Below are 18,654 nucleotides of genomic sequence, written 5' to 3' on the forward strand. Positions count from 1 at the left end.
TTTTATAAAAATCATGGAACTGCTGTACAAAACAATGAGTACAAAGAGCAACTTCAAAATTACAGAAATATCTTTTACTATTTTTTTCTGGATATGAACTATTGCTTTTAAATAACGGTTTAAAATATTCATCCTATGTACATTATTTTTTCATTATCACAACTCCTATTAAAATGGATCCAAAGTTAAGAGCTCCAAATATTATTCTAAAGAAGCAGGGAAAGCTATTTACCCTTAAAGGTTATCAAAAAAGCTCCCTTAGGCCAACCTATAATACTTCCATTCCTGAAAGTACACTGATTTCCCATATGAAAGAGATAATTCGAGTTATAATAACAAGTGAAAATAGAGTTAAATGATTATAATATTCCTGGTTTTCTACTCTATAAACTGCAAGGTATGGAAAGCACTGCCCCAGACCCTACAGCAAATAGTTACTAGGCAGAGTAAAGTAATTATTTTCCAAAGAATGATAATCATTTATTTTTTTTCTTCTTCTGCCTACTCAAAAAGCAGAAAAGTTAAACATGTTTTTGAAAAGATCATTCATTTCATTGGAACCTATAAAGCAACTCCATAGTGGATTTTGACTCCACCACTGCAGAGCAACTTAGGCAAAAATACATCTCTGTGCCTCAATTTCTTCCTCTGTGAAATGGAGATAATTATTCTCATTTCATGGGAACACTGTGAGGATTCTATGTAATGATGCAAGTAAAATACTTGCCCTGGTGCCTGCACTCACCTAGAAGATCCTCAAAAAATGCTGGTTTTCTTATACTCATCCTTACTAATGAAATAATGCAAAAGACCTATCCTCCCTATAAGGAGGACTGGAACCAGAGTAAGAAGAGATGGAGGCACACGGATAAATCAATAAAACCCACTTAGAATTTCATCCATGAAAATTGTCCTCTTCTACTATCATACATGAGAAGACCCAAAGATGATTCTAGAACAAAAACACTGAATTTTGGGGAGGGCAGGCAAGGGAACAGAACTAACATGTTCTGTGTGTCATATGCTACCATTGCACCAAGTTTTCTATACATTATCTTATATTTAAGGCATCACAAGTGTCTATCCAGCAGAATTATGAATGTGATGGGAATCAATGGTGCTGGATTACTCTTGTCCAAGTAAGACTGCAGGACCAGGCCCAATCACCTGGCCGGTAGATATGGAGGTGGTCAGACAGTAAAGAGGAGGAGCAATCATAGAGACCCTTGGGGACAATGGCTGAAAGACAGGGATGTACTCATGAATAAGAATGTCTTACTTATCCCAGCTTAATTACTTTCATCTGTTTTTCTCTTTATAGTTAAGTATTTAAAGTAGTGAGGTGGTGGGAAATGGCACAGGAGTCATACCGAAATCTTTTTCTGGGGAAGATGGGCACATGTGTAGTCTGAACATGCATTTTCCAGAATAACATAGACCATTTGCAAAGCAGACTCTCTTGCCTTGTGTGACCATGAAAACAAAGCAGTTGAACAGGTTGATGTGAAAGTTACCTAGGCTGTGCTTTATCAATAGAAAGAAGAGGAAAAAATGCTTGTGGCAAACAAGCAGCCCTCATTTTCAAACTGACCTCATTGACTGAAGTAAAAAAAAGGCATCATTCTAAAAATGTCATTGCCTTGATTCTTTTGTTGCAATTCTCACTTTTTTTCTTTTTAAAGATTTTATTAACTTATTTGACAGAAAGAGAGAGAGAGAGTACAAGCAGAGGCAGAGGGAGGAGCCTGCAGGGGCAGGCTCCTTACTGAGAAGGGTGCCTGACGTGGGGCTCAATCCCAGGACCCTGGGATCATGACCTAAGCCAAAGGCCGGATGCTTAACCGACTGAGCCACTTTGGTGCCTAGCAATTCTTACTTTTTAATGGATATTTTAAATAACATTACAGGAAGCATAAGATTTGGAGGGCATCCGGGTAGCGCAGTCATCTGGGCCTCCAACTCTTGATTTCAGCTTAGGCTGTGAGATTGAACCCCACATCAGGCTCCATCCTGCTCCACATTCAGTACGAAGTCCGCTTAAGTTTCTCTCTCCCTCTGGCCACCCTCTCACGTGCTCTCTTTCTCAAAAATAAATAAATGCATCTTTAAAAAAATAATAAAGGAGGTGTAAGATCTCTTATGTTTATCAAAAAGGGCATGAGTTTTAAAATGTGGAGGAACATTTTCTTTTAGAAGATGCTAATCAGCTTCAGGAAAATGAGAGGGTAAAAGGGAGAAAGGGCTCAAGGGACAACTTTTAAAATTCGGACTTTAGGCTAATGGTCACGCCAATTAAAATGCAAATGGTGAGGTTTCTGGCTTTTGCCAGCTTGCCAAGTACCCTGATGACTTACTAGCAGCAATGGCCAATCTGCCTTCTCTTGCTGTGTCTGAGTCCTACACAAGGCCCTAAAATCAAGAGAGAGCTGATGCCAGATCCCAAAGTGGGCCTAGTGACACAGACACACACACCAAGATCCACCTTGAGGGCTAAAACTTTCAACCAGGGCAGCAAAGGGACCACATGTCCTCCCCCATACTCCCATCCATTCACGCAGGAAATACCTTTTTCTCAAAAGGGAAAGCTCACAATACAGAGCTAGGACCCTCTAGTAAGCACATGACAGATGGGTCTGGATGCATAAGGTAGAAGATGGAATTGGTTTTGGTGACTCTCTGAATATTCATAGAATCTATAAAAGTCCAATCCTTTTAAGACGCAGTCTGTTAGAAATGAATATATAACTGTACTAAATAAAAACACTGTACTTCTCAAAATGTACACACAGAGAACTTTTCCCAACCTCCCATTGCTGTCACATATAATTTCTGGATGAAGAATTATTATCTGAACTTTATATTGATCTGTGATTTATATTCTCTAATGTAGGTCCAAGAATATGCTTTCCTTTTTTTCTTCAAATTACATTCCCTCTTTTATCATTTCACTCATCACCAAAGATGCCATATTCAGTAAGATATCTCCTAAGTATAGTGTCAGAACTGGCTAGCTCTTCCAACTAAGCAGGATTCTGGACCCCACACATGGCAGCAGAGTGGGGGTCCCATTCTTCAGGTTTCTCAGTTCATTATATGAGAAGAAAGAGGGAGAGAAAGAGGGGGGTAGGGGAGAGGAAAGGAATGAAGTATTCAGTAAGAACTTCCATTGAAACAGATGACTACTCCTTACAACTAGACCTATTACAATGAAAATCATCATGTACTAGAGGATTTCTAAACCTTGTTGCTACAAAACTCCCGCCAACTAGCTGAGCAGCCATTGCAGCAAGCAAAGGTTTCAGATCTACCTATTTTCTCAAATCCCAGGCAGGGCTAAAGGTATTTTTCCAAGTCTTAATTAAACAAGCTTGGCTAGAGCCAAACTACAAGCAAACAACCAAGGTAGCAACAGCCAGGTATACAGAAAGAGGCATTCAGTGAGAATAACATGGGTTAGGTATGCTAAAAACAAATGGATTTAAAGCTGAGGTGTCCCTTGGTCTTAACACTACTATGTTTGAGTTTTGTTATCTTTACAAAAACACTTTACTTTCATATTAATAAAAATCTTTACTGAGCTCAACATTTGAGTGATTCCCAGAGAAGCATCAGAGACAAAAGTCTGATCATTTATAAAAGTGGTTCACTGTATGAATTTGACTAAGGCACTTGTCTGTAATATCTAAAACCAAATCCAACCTATCCCAGTGCTTTCCTTGGTGTGGGCTTTCCAGGGCCCGTATGAAGTATCAAGGATCACACCACAATACCAGAGCTAGTCTGTCATCCGCATTCCATATTCATGGAGAAGAGAATGCTATTATGCATGCTTCTAACAGCAGACTGTGCTAAATAGATATATGTTAACATAGCTGAATTTCTGTCACTATTTAGAGGCACATACATATTTCAAAATGTGTATGGTTCTATTTTGTTCTGTTATCTAGTACTGAAAAATACAGGGCAGAAAGTAAAACCTGAAGGGGTTGGAAGGGGGCACGCTGGCTTTTAAATGCTTTGGCTGGGAAGTGCCATACACCCCTTCTGCCCAGAGCCCACTGGCCTGAACTAGTCACATAGCCCAAGCCTCACAGCAACAGAGGCTGAGTCGCATAAGGGACATAGAAAATAGCTGATGGGCACCACTGCTTCTGCACATCATCCATTTAAAAAATTTTTTGATTCTAAAAATCAAGAAGCCAAAAAAAATAAAATAAAATAAAATAAAAATAAAAATCAAGAAGCCAAAATAAAATAAAATAAAATAAAAATAAAATAAAAATCAAGAAGCCCCCCACCATTCCTCTTGTGAGTTTCACTCTCCATAAGAAGGATACAATGTGCATTTCTTTTGGTAATTCTCCCGTTATTGATATTGGGCCAGTTCTCAGTTCCATGTTGATTTTCTCAAAAAAATTACATCCGAAACGGATGGGGCCCAAAGGACATAAAATTCTACACAACAAAAACCTGTACAATCAAGTTAAATTCCCACACGTTTTTCTCCAATACAATTATGTACCATATATTTTTTTAAAAAACACAAAACACATTAATGAACGATCTAGCACATTTGGAATCTTAAAACAATGCCTGTCAGCAACGGCTAGAGGTTCGGTTTTTACACTTGGCCTTCTGCCGAGCCTGTTTTCTGTCAGCTTTCTTATTTTCTTTTTAATTTTGCTAAGTGAACACTATTTTGACAAGGGGCTAAGCAATACAAAAAAAGCAGAGAAAAAATATTAACAAATTAAGCACTTTTGTCTCATCCTCCTTGGAACACTGTGCCAAGTACTGCCCATTCCACGCTGCAGGCTCAGAAAGCACTGCGCATGGGGACCGTCTGCTCTGCATGCAGCTCACAAATGCATGACTGTGATCACACGCATTTATCTTTATTTTTAAAATCTCCTCATTGTTGCCAATGGCACTTGAACATTATTATTACTAATCCAGCTACTCCTAATAATAGTGTTTAAGTAACTTGTCATCTTGGGAACTTTATAGACAATAGCTAATTAATTGTCAAGCATTTAATGTAACAGGATTCTAATCTCCAACCTCTGAAGCGGGGCATTTATTTGTTATAATGGTAAAACTTTTGTTTGAATTGCTTATTTATGCAATATATATTCTCTATCACCTCGATTCTAATTTTTAGATCTAGTTTGTAAGTAAAATAAAGAAACGCATGCTGAAAGACACAGACAGTATACTTCACAAACAGTAATGAATCTCTTGTGACTTCTTTTATTCACACTACAATAGATTCTATATTGCCATGTGGAGAAAAACAAAACAAAACACCATAGATTATTTCCCTTGTTTGCAAGATATGCTCACAGTGTTCTGATAGGAACAAGAATGTGAAGGTGCAGCTCCCTATGTTTTAGTAGTATGAGTAAATACAATATTCTGTTGACATCTTGTTCCTGCTTTCAAACAACCAGGTATGTTACATATGAACTGTCATAACAGCTAAATAAGATTCCTGTCTAAGTGTGCCCATGTTCTTTCCAGAGATCTCATCTTAAGCTGAGCTCCCTTAGTTGAACACTGTGGCAACAATTTCTTAACTTGGAACAGTCATTTCAAATCAGTATTTTAAAGGTATAAACAGCACCACTTTTATCTGGTAACCTTCCCCTCACATTTACCATACATACTTTCCATGTGACAATGCAAATGGTCTGAATCCTGTAGAAAACAGAAAGGTGTCAAAGAAAGAGAGATAGAATCCCTTTCTCAGACCCTTAATGAGGTCTCCAGAGCCAAAGGCAAACCAATAACAAATTGTACTGTCCACATATTGAGGGGAAAAAAAAGGGCAAAGGGAGGGGTGGTGAGCTTGTCATGTGAAATTAAATGAACTTAGCCATGCCAAGAAAACACTGGTAATAAACCCTCCCCATCTAAATTAAGGTTTTTATACCATGAAAAAAATATAAAAATTTATGGCAGTAATTTCATCTGGGTTTTTCAAGAAGTGCTTGCTGATTTTCTTGTACTCAGTAGAAAAATCCCCAAGGAGCAATGCAGACTACAATAAGGCAGACTTCTAAAAAGATACCATTTAATTTCTCACTCCTCCCCTTGCACTATTACCACACTTCCCACTTTTCTCTAACTCAATATTAACTCTCTCAATACAATTCTCTTCCACAAGCTCTCAGCAACATCTCACAGGGCAGGAGAGCCATGCTCAATCTGCATGTGCCCATCCACTGCTCTTGGCAAGAGAAGTACAAACGAAGAGAACCAGAGGCCCCAGAAGCACAGGCATTTGTCTTTGGCTTTCCTTTATGACACCCAGCCATCTTAATGAAAGGCACCAGAAGTCATGACAGTTTCAAAACAACTCCAAAACAATTCTATCACTCAACACCTTTAATGCTGATGACAAGAACTGATGAATGACTTCTGGGCTGGAGGGACCACACATGGAACCATGGTTCCCAGCCTGGGATGACAGGTGGTGGGGGCAGGTACACAGACCAGGCACAGTTATGCGCTGGGGTTTGGCAAATCCCTGTGGACTCCAAGCACTGCCTGGAAACCAACTGTATAATGTATGAAGACAAAGACATGGTATTCATTTTCTCATATCCATAGACACTGTTGTGATGATTACTATAGAAATTTTTTTTAAAAAGTAACTACATTCATAGTAGCTTTTTGTTATTTTCTCAGTTAATGGACACTATAGGTAAAATAGGTAACTTAAAACCCAAAAATAGTTTTCACATTGACGAAGACAGGGTACAGTCGATGCGAATGTGCGAATTTTCAGGGCTCTACATTCAGGCACACGGTAAGCACTCAATATTTGTTCACTGCGGGTGTGAGCATATTTTCCATCTGCCCTCTATAACTATTTTTTTTCTTTGATTCCAGCACCTGACAGTCTACTTCATCAATCACCCCATCTGCTGGTGTGCACACAAAGTACCAGTTCTTAAGTTATGGTTTGGTGACTCCTACGGGTCCCAGAACCTCTCAAGAGGTCTATGAGATCAAACTTTCTTAATTCTAAGAAGTTATTTGCTTTCCATGTACGTACAATTGAGCTTGCCACAGGCTACGTGATCTGTGAAATCACAACAGGCTGAATGAGAAACAGATATGAGAATCCAGAGGTCTTCTACTTATCATAACAAACACTAAGATTTGCAAGGCCACTCTCCTTGCTAAATTTATTTTGTTTTGGAAAATACATAGCTATTTTTCATTAAAAATATTACTTATGTCGACATGTAATAGGCTTATTATCACTGCATTTTAAAATTAATAAATAAATACTAATAGATGTACCCTACATAAACAGAAATTCTTTGCGGTCCTTAATAATTTTGAAGAGTATAAAAGACTCCTGGACACCCAAGTTTTGTGAACTACTGTTACAGAGATAGCAACGTTCTGGTGTCAGTGCAGAGCATGGTTTCTGTTCTCAGAATAACTGCCGATCCTTAGAGGTATACAAGTAGATGCTGGGCACCTACCTGGTAGGCATGAAGAGGGCATTCAAATATTGCACTGGATGGCTGGACTAGCTTATCTCCATGGTCCCTTCTCACATGTGATTCTCTAATTCTATCTTGGAGGGAACCTAAGGAAGCTTCCTTCCAAAGTTGTGGCCACTGACATGGAATATGCATAATACTTAATGTACCTTCATTTTCCTACCCACAAAACAATATGAGCATGTTAATGGGCAAATTAATATTTTTCCATGGTTGTATGGTCTTCATGTCACTACAATATTTCCAAATTTTGGAAGCAAGGTGACTTTTATTATTTTGTTTATTGGCTTCTTTTTATAAGAAAAGCTCTCTTTTCCATGTTTAGCCTCCCACAGCTTTCAAATCACATAGTGCAGTACCATTCACTCAGAAGAATATGGACATTCACTACATTCTCAAAAAAATGTCCTTATAGTCAAAGAGTAAGGTCAATAGCAAGGCAAACAAAGATTCTGTTGACATAAATTCTTCAGGTAAATAAACTCATGCCAAATCTGTGAAGACTAGTGGGATACCTTAATCTTCTGCGCAGGTCTTGCTCTTGCATGGCATGGAAATAGGATGGCTTACCCTTAATGTGCACAGTGTGCCCACTGAAACCAGTAAGTTATTTAGAATATATAGTGTCAGATCAATGAAGGAAAAGAACTATAAGAAAATGATTATACTTGTGTAATTCAATTCAATTCAATAAACACTAACTGAGTGCCTGCTATGTTCTCATCATTATTCTAGGTGATCATGAAGAGAAGATAAATGAGACATAAGCCCTACTATCAAGGAGCTCACACTGTGAAAGGGAAAACAGGTAAATCACTGTAACACAATGTGATGAGTGACATAAAAGTAGGCGTTTAACACTATGGAAACACAGATGAGCAAGCAAATTCATTCCGTCTGATGGGAACAGAGTAAAATAGACATTACATATGTAAAGGAAAGGGTGAGAGGGAGAAGTTTATGCCTAACTCATAATCTCACCATCTCCTGAAGATCCTTCCACATCTCACGTCTATTCCTCTACTCTCCACAGCTGCTATTTCAAACCTCCTCTATTCCTTTCAGTCTCCTACAGCCCTACCCTCAGCAGCTGTTCTCACTACCTTCTGTGGTAAATAGGAAGAGGCACCAGCCTCTAGTTACCCAACCCACACCCAGGCTTGCTGCCCCTCTAGAAGGAGGCCAAGGCCAATCTTGCCAGTAAGACTACAGCCCATCTTTTCTCCCTTCTCAGGAGCCTCTGCTCTCCACCCCGTCCCTCTGCCTTCTCCCTTCACTCCTGATTCCTTATCATCAACATGTAAATATGCTTACCCCGCATCGCTCACAAGAGAGGACTCTTTGTTTCTCTCAATGTCCCATGAGTCCCAGGGCCAGGAGGGAGGGGAGGCAACTATTCCCCATTACTATCCTACACCCACCTCTTCCCCATTTGCCTGCAAATCTCTCTGCTCTTTCAAAGCTCAGGGCCACCTCCCACCCACGCTGCCACAGTTGTCTCCCAACTTCACACTTGCTCCACCAACTGGAAACTTCTACTCCTGGCTCACTGCCCCTCTACTCTCACTCCTGTCACCACATGTCAACGGAACGGACACTATGCAAACAGTATCTCCGTCTGTTTATGCCCTTAGTATCCTCTTTCAGGGATCCCACTTCTGTTATTCCTCAGTGACCCAAATTCACAGGCAACTCCTTGACTTTCTCAACAGAAATCATACCTGAGCCAAAATTCTAAATTCACACACCCCACATTCCAATGCCCCTTCCCACCCTTCTGTTCACATGCCTTAGCATCTTCACTGCTAAAAAGTCTGTCTAATGCACTGACCCTGTCCCAATCTCACAACCCCTTCCTATCACCTTTTGTTTCCTTTTTTGTTGAGCTTAGACTATATGGTCTATGAGTAATCATTCCCTTGCAGTATACCCTCCTTCCCTTATCCTTCTCCCTTCACCATACTTGCTTGGCAAACTCCAGTGCTAGTTGACCACAGGTATCCATGTCCTCTGAGCACAAACCCAAATGACAGTAAACAGCTAGAGAAAATTCACACAGTCAGGCTTCACTTTAATTCATCATGGCCCACCAATCTTACTAGACACTATTCTCAACTTCCTAGTAATGATTTTGGTTTTTGAGCTTTCCAAGTTCCAATTCTCTTCAATTGGTGATTCCATATCTTATTTCACTGAGACTATAAAACTTCCTCAGTTACTACCTACCAAACTATAAAACTATGGACATCTCAAGGCTTTTTTTCTCCCCCATTACAACGGAGAATGTGGCCTTTTCCTACCATAGCCCAGTGCCTTCACACATGCTTAAGAATCCATCTCTTCTTACCCTATTTAAAAACTTTGCACCTTCATGTAGATCTCCTTTCTCCTGTATCAGCAAACACTCATAAATTGCTGGAGAAATGTGAATCTTTCCAGCTTTTTAGGAAAGTAATTATCAATACCAGCTAAAATTACATAAAATACATATATATTCTTCAACCTAGTAATCTCATCCCTAGAATCTTTCCTATACAAATAAATTCACCAGTGTGTAAGGATACAACACACAGAGGTGCACATGCTTGTGTGAGATGAGGTGAGCAGAGGGAAGAATGTTAATGATAGCCTCATTTTCAATTGCAAAAACGAAAATAAGGCAAACGTTCACTGATCATAAATGGTTGAATAAGTTACAGTAGAACCACACTATGGGCCATCATATAGCCCTTAAAAGAGTTATTAGATAGATTCTAATAGATCCAGTGTGATTGGTATAACTTTACTTCCTCACTTGCTCTTTCTTTCACACATCTTCTGCCCCCACCATAACACTGAAAATGCTTTTGCAATGGTAAACATTAATCTACATGAGGCCAAATGTATAGTCACTTTTCTGACCATTGTAGAACCACTCAAGAATCACATATTCCCTTCATTCCTAAAACACTCCTCTCTCAGCTTCTGCTGGACCATGAGTTTCCTACTACTTCTTTAGCTGTTTTCTCAATTGCTTTTGTAAGCTTTGTCTCCTCTTTCTGACTCCTAAATGCTAGCATTCCACAGGGCTTGGTCCTGCCTCCTCTTCTCAAATGATCCTGTCTATTCTTATGGCTTGAAACACATTTATGTATCAATAAACTTTAAATCTCTAGCCACAGACCAAAACTCTCCTATAACCTCCACATATCTACATTCGAGTGCTGAGCTAAAATCTCTTATGTAATTGAATTTTAGCATGTATAAAATAGGAACTCTTAATTCTGCATGTTCTCCCAGCCCCAACCCACACTGAAAATCTGGCCCCCTCTCAGTTTCTTCCCCCTCAGTAAACAGTGTCACCATTTATACAGACACTAACCACACATTGAAGTGCTCCCTCTTCCTCCCTGTCCCTCTATCCCTCAAACAATCATCAGGTAAATCATGCTGATTCTATCTTCAGAACACATTTTGCTAGTCATCCTCTTTTCTCTACCCCCACCCTAATCCAACCAACCACTAACTGATATCCCTGCTTCTATTCCTGCCCTTCCTCCATTTGTTACCCACTTTCCACAAAACAGCCATCATGACTTTTTTAGAACTTAATCAGATTGTGTCATTCTAGTTCTTCCAATGGCTTCCCACTGCTCTTGAATAAAACATAAACTAATACATGTGTACATGGCCTAACTCATAGTTCTCTCCTCAGCTCACCTCACTGTGGCCATGGAAACCTTTTGTTCCTGCTGGTTTCTAGAATGCACCAAGCTCTTTCCCATCCTAGGACTTATGCACTTAATACTCTCCCTGAATGAAACACTTTTGCTGAGGTTTCTTCCATCCTGTCTCCTTCTCACCCATCAGCTTTCAGTTTAAAAAGACACCTCCACAGGTGTCCTCCTCTCCTGACTGCACTATCTTAAGTAGGTCCTCTCACAGCATCCTGTTTATTTCCTTATTTCCTTCCTGATTAGTTTTATTTGTTTGTTATTCAATTACTAAGAAATTATTTTACTATAATTAAGATCCATGGGAACCAGGATCTCTTCCCAGCGTAGAACACAGTGTCTGACTCACAGAGGGTCTTCAGTGATCCATCACCCCAGAGGGGTAGTGGATGGTGGCAACCAACAGAAAGATCAAACTTCTATCTCAACAATTCTCCTTCAACTTTTCTGCCTCTAGGTAAGACCATTCATCCTATCTCTGTTGTCCCTAATCTCTTGAAACAACTGTCTACTCGTGATTATTTTTCCAGTTTTATTGAGATAAAATTTACATATAACACTGTATTGACGGGATGCCTGAGTGGCTCAGTGGTTGAGCGTCTGCCTTTGGCCCGGGGCGTGATCCTGGGGCCCTGGGATCGAGTCCCACATTGGACTCCTTCCATGGAATCTGCTTCTCTCTCTGCCTGTGTCTCTGCTTCTCTCTGTCTCTCATGAATAAATAAACAAAATCTTAAAAAAAAAAACCAAAACACTGTATTGGTTTAAGGTGTTTACAACATGATGATTTGATGTAACTCATGATTATTTTAGCTTACACCATTGAACCTACTTCTCCCTATGCCATGCAACTGTTAGAACATTCCTGTTGTTAAAACAAATGGGAATTTAAAAAAATTAATCTCCTTATGATACTTAACCCTGTTGGTCATGCCTTCATTCTTAGAAAGCTTTCTTGCCTTATATGACAATTCATCCTCTTGATGTTCCTCCTACCTTTACCATTCCTTTTCAATATTTCTAAGGGTCTCCCTTTTCTTCTCCTTTCCTAAAATGTTGGTGCTCTTAAGCGTTTTAACCCATTAGACCCAGAACTTTTCTCTATATACACACTGAATCAATCATTTCACGAACCCATGCAGTTTCAGTTACTGTTGATATGCAAATATCTCCCAAATCTTTATCTTTAGCTCAGATTCTATTCCCATGTTTCAGGCCACTTGCCTAAATACCCAGTTGATACCTCTACCTAGATGTCCGACTGGCACCTCAAACTCAGCGTGTTTAAACTGAACTTATTACCTCCCTTCCCAAATCTGCCCCCTTCTCTTGTGTTTTTATCTTAGTGAATGGTACTTTTATCCATCCCATGAGCCCAAGCCAAGAACCTAGTCTTTGATACACTGATGTCTCTCACTCCCACTTCCAACAACACATTTAATATTAACCAAGGTCAGCATATTCTATCAACTTAATACTTTTTTTGTAGGTGATTTACTTTTTTTTTTAAACTAAATATTCCTTTAAATTGTCCACTGCTCTACATCTCCACTATTTTAATTCCAGCCACTTCTGGCCATTTTCTTGTCTAGATATCTGCAAAAGTCTTCCAATTTTGTTCTAATCTCCCTCTCTTATTCAATTGTCTTCAGGATAAAATTCAAATTTCTTACCCTGGCTGACAAAGCCCTGAATGACTTGAACTCTGTTTGCCTCTCGAATCATCTCTCACTATTCTTTGCTTCTTCTTCTCTTCTCCCACCACAATAAACTACCAATTTTCCACGCTCTCTCATTCTTGCAGTCCATACATGTTATTCCCAAAAGCCTGAGAAAGGCTTTTGCCTTCTATTCTGCACCCCTCCCACCAACCCTGATCTTCCAAGACTAGGTTGGGTGATCCTCCTTTGAACTCCTGAACTATCCTGTATACCTCACTTCAGAGAACTGTTAATTGCCTATTAACTCATCAGTTGTCCTACCTACCCACCTCAGAACCACTGAATCAGAATCTCCAGGGCAGGGCCTCAGCATCTGTGCTTTTTAAAGGCTTGCATGTATAGCTAATGCACAGCCAGGTTGTGAATAACTGCTGTACCCTCCCATAGGACAAGGAGCCTGATGTTTACGACTGTAATCCAATCCCAGCAGAGTGCTGGTACATTCAACTTCCTCAGTAAATATGTGGCAAAGGAAAGAAGGGAACAAGCAGTGAGTGGATGAAAAGGAAGGGAAGGGCGGGAAGGGAAGGGAGAGGAAGGGAACAGATAAATTTAAAATAATCCTCTAGAACAGGTTTGAATGTTCTCTCACACATGCATAATAGGGCATATTACCAGGAGTCCAATTCTTAAGAATAAAATTTCTATTCTTCTTTCAGTGTTATTCAGTTTTTCTTTGCTACAGTTAAACTATATTCTTTTTACATCGACTATAAGTAAAGAATGGCAGCTACGATACGTTAGGCCTAAAAGGTTCAGTACAAATCAGCTTTCACATCTATAATCCTGTATGGTCCTCCTTCTTGACCTTATAAATGCTGGCTAGAAAGGCACAATACACAGAAAAATGCCAGCCATTTGAATGCTTGTACTCTCCTCAAAATGCAGAGTGAGGAACTCCAGAAATAAAGCAGTGGAGTGGGTTAAATGGTTTTGAACCTTTTGGAGAGAGCAATAATATACAGTGCTTTAGCTTTAGTAGCAAGCATGCATAAACCATAAAAAAATGGCACAGAATTAACACTTCTCAAAAGGAAAATCTAATAAAACCCTGTATTTGGGGAAGAGGCATTGCACAAACAGGGCAGGAGCATCTTTATATCTCCCTTGTTGCTCTAAACGCAGCAGCCTCAGTATATATTTGTTGAATGAATGCCTGATGAATGATGAATGAATATGGTTCTTAAAGGATTACTCGTATTTTCCTCCCCTGATCAAAGAGCCAGCTCCTCTTAGCCTCATGTTTCATCAAAAAAAAAATTTATCAAGTGCCTAAAACAGCTGGTAACATGCCAGTACACAGCATTCTAAAAGAACTGCATGCGCTTGGCTTTTGTATTTCAGAGCTTATCATACAAATCTTGTTGGTTGCCATTGTCTCGCAGCACCAGCATCACCAGATGAACGTGCACAGCATGCAGTCCAGCATGTTCCCCAAAAGGCCATGTTCTTTCATGATGCCATAACTTTTCATATATACTATTCCCTCTGCCCCAAATAACCTTCCCACCTGGGCAACTCCGACTCATCCTTGAAGACCTAGATAAAGATTATTTTCTTTATGAAACATTTTCTGAATTCCCCCAAAATAATTAAACATTTCCGCCTGTGTTCTTCTTCCACAGTATTTTGTAAATACCTTCAGTTGTATTTGAATCCCATTTGAATGATAGTGATTAACTACATATTCATTAAGCACAATTCAAACAAAGGATGAAGGGAAACCATCAACTTGTTTTTCACATAGATCTGGAAAACTGTCACACAGGAGAGTAAAAGATTTGCCTGAATAGATGACAGGAAGGACAGGAGGTACGATTCTGGGAAAGATGGAACCTCAGATATGTGCAAGCAGAAGAAAGGTAAATGAAATGCAGTGAGGCTCTTGTCCAAGCGCAGAGTGGGGATACTGAGCTTGAGCCACAGAGCACTGAAAAACCAACACCAAGTGTAACTGAAGGAAAGAGATGGGGTGGTTCCCATAACCCGTGTAATCACAGGGTACACACCAAACACCATATGGTGACTATCGGTGAGGTGCCATCAGCTGAGATGACCCCACATAAAACTCCCTCTTCCAGTAAACTGTGAGCTGTTTAAGAATAGGGATGTGGGTTCACTGTCTGTCACTGTCTCTCCAGTGCCAAGCAAAAGGTGGGAGTTCGCTTACTGAACTGAAATGAATGCTTCTTTAGCAACTTTACATAACATGCTCTGCAAAATCCCTACCAGCTTCTATAATAGAGCTGATGTGTTGCTGGGATGTAAATCACAAAGCCTGACCCTTTCACAAAGCAAAACAAAACAATCCTTTTAGAGGCAGTAATCAACAGATTAATAAATGTCAGGAAATACCATTACTACCCCTAAGAAGCGAGCTTTTAACTACGAAGTGGTAGATTTTAAAAGTGAATCCGTATCAATATAAACACTATCAATATAAACTATTTATTCTGTCAATAAATGTTTAAGGATTTTTTTAAGAAGATTTTTATTTATTTTTTCATGAGAACTATATAGAGAGAGGCAGAGACATGGGAAGAGGTTGAAGTAGGCTCCCTGTGGTGTGAGCCCAGTGTGAGACTCAATCCCAGGACTCCAAGATTGTGACCTGAGCCAAAGGCAGATGTCCAACCATGAGCCACTCAGGTGCTCCTATAAATATGTTTAACTACTATACTGATAGAATTTAAACTAACCACTATACTATACACATGTTTAACTAACTACTACAGTGATATACTATATACTATATCAGTTGAGGCTTAAATATTTCCATGTAGCCTAATGTTAAAGTTTATGATACATGTAATATAAAAGTAACAAGTTTCTAAAATATTCCTAACCTAAAAACACCAGAATTGACAAAGATATAACAAGGATCCAGTCAAAAAGCAGTGTTTTTTGACTGGGCTGGACAATGCACTCCAAGTATAAAATTCTGAGGAATTCATGGTTCCCTATCCTTAACCCAATGCCTAACTCTGCAACTCATTAAAGCCCAGAGAGCTTTGGGGTTTATCTGGCTTATAGAATTTTTTTCATAAGGTTGATTTAATAAAAGCATGTTTTAAGAAATGTTCCCATTGTGCTTTCAAAGTCTCATGATGCTTTCAACTACCCTGATATAAATGAAAGAGAAAAAAATGCTTCATGGGCTGGTATTAAAATCATATTAAGAGTACTGCTCATGAAAATGAACTGAAGGAATGACTACTTGGAGAAAAGAGATCCATATGAAGACACACACACACACACACACACACACAATGTCTATTTATAGCCATTCTTACGCACTACTATTGATTGTTTAAAACTATCAGGAGAAGTGGGGTAGATAAGGAGAAGTACTGATGCCAGTGACTAGACACATTCAGGTTGTGGCTTTTGTTTTGTGGGGAGGAGGCAGCGTAGCACATCAGCATCAGGGCAGTGCTCATTCAGATGATATTTTTATTTTTGAAGGCTTAGTAACATCCCAGGTTCTGAAAGTATATGAGCCTTGACTGTAGAAACAAATTGCCAGCTGTCTCATAAAGGACAACCTCATTTAGAAGAAGGCAAATGCCAGCATAGAACAAAAGTAAAGAAAGATGGCTACATCTGCTTCAGTTTCCAAACTGGAAAGTGACAGTGATGAGAGAGGCAGAAAAGGGAAAAGAGGAGGCACAAAGAACGGCTTCACCAATAAGAGACTATCTGACTACTCAAGCAGTTCAATAATACAATGCAGCAATCATCCCGATTAAAATCATTCGTATGAAGATTTAGATCCAGGGATTTTAAGTCTAAAGAAACCACTTTATACCGTGCTACCTGCTATCATAGAAGGCCACGTGAAACTCAGATGAAGAGTGCTCTGTGAACTACGGTGCTCTATAGAAGTGCATGGTACTGCTATTGATCCTAATACAGGTCTATTCTTTTAGTTGTAAATTTATCAAAAGGCCTAATTCCTTCTGCAATTTTTCATTTCCGATACACAGAATTGTAGTTGTTAATAGTATTATTTTACTTTTTATTGCTTCAAGAACCTTCAAACAGTATACGCTACCCAAACGGACTTTCCCATGGGTGTGAAGCATGAATGGAATACATAGTTTATATGAACATGAAGCATGAATATGATCGGCAACACCTCATCTCCATCCATAGAATGCCACTTATACCTATCAAAAGTCTCACATGTCCTGGGAGCCCCCATATCTTCACAGAACCAACCACTCATTAAAGGTCAGGGCAGAAAGGGGAAAGGGAATGGCTGGCCTTTCCTGACAAAGAAGGAGGGCTCAGTGATATGCTTTCAGTGAGTGGAATAAAAGAAAAAGGTTTAAAAGGGTCAAAGGGAGAGCATGAAGAGAAGCTTAAATGTCTGATTTCACCACCCACCTTAAAAGGACTACTTCATCCAACTGAACTAAAATAGACCACCACTAGCTATTAGAGAACCAACTAACAAAGACTTTCTACAAGTGACCTCTGGTTACCCTTCAACACTACAGCCCTTCCAAACAAACTGGCACCAGAGCAAATGTAGCCAAGAGGAACCTAACATTTATATTTTATGATTTTATTTCAATTTTTTGTATAATTTTTAGTAGATCTACTTATGAGGATATAATTTAATTCTAAAGTATTTGGGAAATGCATTTAGTCCAGTTGTGCCTGAAAAAAGAAAAGAAAAAGTAATTTTCTAGTTTTACAGATGCTTCCAGAATTCTGTCTGAAGATGGATTAATCTATGGTTACTCAGCTACAGAATATTACTTCTATTCCACAGACTTTGTATATGAACTATTAAATCTATTAGATCGATAGCAATTCCTCCCACCTACTCTTAAAGAGCTGATTTAATGAGAACATCATTTTCTTATTCAAGGCTTTCTTTCTTAAGGGAACACAGTCCTATGTGAATACAGTCAACATTTCCTGTTACATCATGACAACTTCATATAAACAGAGCCTGCAGCAAGGCAATGAGGCATAATGTTGGGTGGTGAATAAGTGAATTTGTTTACAAGACACCATTATGGAATCTGAGCTTAGAACTGGACTTAACTTACAAAGGTTAAGATACAAAAAAATCAACGCTATTTTCTTTCTCAAAAACCTCAAAACTACCTTTCTCAAAAACTACCTAGGCAGTAGTGGCATCACAAAATAGAAAAAGGAACTGTTATTTTCATACTACTAAGTGTAGAACTGTTCACCATTAAGTATTTCAATATTCTCTCTCTTCACTCCATCTTTGTAACCAAAAGATAATAGTGGAGAGAAATTTACCCTTTTGTTCTCTTTGGACCTGCCTATTAATAGAGATGACAGGGATATTATGCCTGTTGTTCTGGGTTTAGACAATATAAGCAGTAGGGACCTCAAGATTTAGTCATCTGCTGCTAAGCTCTCTCCCCTTTGAGCCTTTATACATGAAAAGCATAGAATAAATCATAAAGTACTACTTAATGCACCAAAAATTAAAAATGGAGACAGAGGGTGGATCAATGTGCATTGTCTCACAAATATAGTTTCAAAGATAATTGGTAATGTTCTCTTTTTCCAAAGAAGTGAGGGTTAAATATAGTCACTCTGTACAGAGACTGATGATCTTCAGGATGTGTAAATTATACATTACAGTTACATAACAGACTAAATCACAGTCATCAACAAAAGAACATTTGGCACAATTCTTGAATTTTTATG

At 39.0% G+C, this 18,654-nt stretch overlaps 1 protein-coding gene across 4 annotated transcripts in view; it reads right to left on the reverse strand.

Annotated features, from left to right (window-relative positions):
- The window catches only part of BTBD9 (BTB domain containing 9), a 410,333-nt gene that overhangs the window by 282,205 nt on the left and 109,474 nt on the right, over positions 1-18,654 (reverse strand). The window lies entirely within an intron of this gene.

The sequence above is a fragment of the Vulpes vulpes genome, chromosome 1, assembly GCF_048418805.1.
Source record: "Vulpes vulpes isolate BD-2025 chromosome 1, VulVul3, whole genome shotgun sequence".
NCBI lineage: Eukaryota > Metazoa > Chordata > Mammalia > Carnivora > Canidae > Vulpes > Vulpes vulpes.